Source organism: Heterocephalus glaber, unplaced genomic scaffold (assembly GCF_053883595.1).
Source record: "Heterocephalus glaber isolate CG9 unplaced genomic scaffold, H.glaber_assembly_v1.0 deba00000896, whole genome shotgun sequence".
Taxonomy (NCBI): Eukaryota; Metazoa; Chordata; class Mammalia; order Rodentia; family Bathyergidae; genus Heterocephalus; species Heterocephalus glaber.
In genome coordinates this window covers 1,494,472-1,497,129 of record NW_028258170.1, presented here as the reverse complement: position 1 = coordinate 1,497,129, position 2,658 = coordinate 1,494,472, and the positions used below count along the sequence as shown (strand labels likewise).

At 36.1% G+C, this 2,658-nt stretch overlaps 1 pseudogene; it reads left to right on the top strand.

The window, feature by feature from the left end:
* Positions 1-504: 504 nt before the first annotated feature.
* LOC101718712 (olfactory receptor 5W2-like) lies at positions 505-1,437 on the top strand (annotated as a pseudogene).
* Positions 1,438-2,658: the final 1,221 nt, after the last annotated feature.

Sequence of the window (2,658 nt, the reverse complement as noted above, 5' to 3'; positions counted from 1 at the left end):
GTTTCATTTTTCAATATACAGTACACAGCAAAAATGGTACCTTAAGAGCTTTCACTTTAGGTAAATTTTGTATGCAGAGCCATTGTCAGTGTAATATCAATTATGTTATTTGAAAAATGTAACAAATTGATTTGAGATATTTTACTCTTATTTTTCTAGATTATATATCTGATTCTAGTATTTATTTTATAACATTTGGAATCTGGGAAACAGCTATGAGTTTATTCAAATCTATTCCTCTACTGCCAAAGAACTGATTTTTAAGTCACACATCTGGATAATTATGTACAAATGCAGAATCAAAATTCGTCAACTCCTTAATATGATAATGCTTCTTTAATAGTGGCACTTGTCTTGGAAGTTTCTGGAAGTGAATAAAACAATTTAGAGAAACAAATCATAGCTTGCCTCATAATAACATTTTTGGAAATGCAGAAAAATCAACACCTAATTTATCATACTCTTAATGACTATTTTCCAGTTTAAAACAAAAAAACAAGAAGAATGGATTTTGCAAATTGTTCATTGCTATCTGAATCCTTTCTCTTGGGAATTACCAATAATTCTGAAATGGAAGTAACTCTATTCATGGAATTTCTGTTTGTTTATCTCATTATTCTTTTTGTAAATCTTGGGATGATTATTTTAATCAGAGTGGATTCCTGGCTGCACACACCCATGTATGTTTTCCTCAGCCACCTGTCATTCTCTGACCTCTGCTACTCCAATGCAGTTGGCCCCAAGATGCTGGTGGATCTGCTTGCCAAGAACAGATTGATTCCTTTAATTGGCTGTGCTCTGCGATTCTTCATCTTCTGTCTCTTTACAGATGCTGAGTGTGTGCTGTTGGCAGTGATGGCCTTTGACTGGTACAAGCCCATAAGCAGCCTCCTGCTGTACACAGCCCACATGTTCAGCAGGCTGTGCGCCCAGCTCCTGGCTGCAGTTTACCTGGTGGGACTGGCAGATGCTCTGATATACACCACACTGATATTCAGCCTGTATTTCTGTGGGTCTAATGAGATTAATAATTTCTTCTGTGATGTCCCTCCTCTTCTCTTAATATCTTGTTCGGAAACATAGGTTAGTGAGTTAGCGATATTCACTATTTTTGGTTTTATAGAACTGAGCACCATCTCAGGCCTTCTTGTCTCCTATTGCTATATCATCTTATCTGTTTTAAAGATCTGCTCTGCTGAGAGGAAGATCAAAGCTTTCTCCACCTGTGCCTCCCACCTCACTGCAGTTTCCATTTCCAAGGGAACCATGCTTTTCATGTACTTCCATCCCAGTTCTTCTTCCTACTCCCTAGATCAGGACAAAATGACCTCACTGTTTTACACCCTGGTGATTCCCAAGCTAAACCCTCTGATTTATAGCTTATTCAACAAAAATGTAAAAGAAGTTGTGAAAAAATTGAGAAGAAATTTATTTTAAGTGAATAAGGTATTACTCCAAATACCTACATACTTCTACCAAAACAAATGTATACTTCTGGTTTTTTTCCAAGTTATATAATTTAAAGTGGTTTATAGTATATTAACGTAACAAAATTTGTATGTATGTAAAGTACTACATACCAATAGTTGGTGGTTCCTAAATATACTCTACTGCATTATCTATCTTGAATTTAAAAATGATAATCTTGAATTTTGAATATTTTCTAGTCTTCATTGCAGTAAGCCATAGTCTCATTTGTTTGGTGAGTATCTTATGAATTGATTTAATAATTCCAAAGTATTGAGTGCCTACTATGTATGCTTTGTGAATCTGTGAGCTTTGCATCTTTGTAGAATATGAATAATTCATGATAAATAATTAATTCACAATAAAGTACAAAATTATATCATGTAAAAAGTGAGTACTCTTAGTACACACAGAATGTCTAAATCCAGACTGCAAATAAGAAAAGAACCTTTGAAATGGGGATTTATTTTCAGATCAAACACCCAGTAGTCACATTGAAGAGCAAGTGATGTGGAGAAAGGATTTTAAATGAGAATCAGAAGTAGAGACACTGAGGTGCACAGAAAAGAAGCTTTTTATAGGAAGATGTCCAGATGTGAGAACTAAGGACTAAAATAGTGATGAGTTGAGTATTTGTTCACATACTTCTTGGTAATTTATACGTCTTATTTTAAGAAATGTCTATTTGACTCTTTGACACCTTGTATTCAAAGTATATTCTTCTATGAATGTATTTTCTTTTTCTATGTGGTGGTATAAGAGCCATAGGAGTAAATTCTGGTGCTCTATTTCATAAAAGGATAACTCAGTAAATCGTGTTCTCCATTTTAAATGAGTATGAGAAAGAAATTTGAGTGTTTCTCCATTAAGAATAAATATTTGAGATAACAGGTATGTTCATATCCTCTTTTGATTACTAAGTAATGAATTTATGACTATTAACATATTGTGCCCTATAGCTTTGTGCAATGTTGTGTCAATTAAAAATTAAATGAAAGATCCCCTGCCCCAGCCCACAGGAGGTGAGCCCCTCCCAGTGCCCAGGAGGAGGCTTCCAGGCCAAAGTACCACCCCCTGTACCAGTGCACAGGAGGTGAGCTGCTCCCAGCACCCAGGAGGAGGCTTTAGGGCTGAAATACCACCCCCTCCTCTGGCACACAGGAGGTGAGCCACGCGGGCTCCAGCAACCAC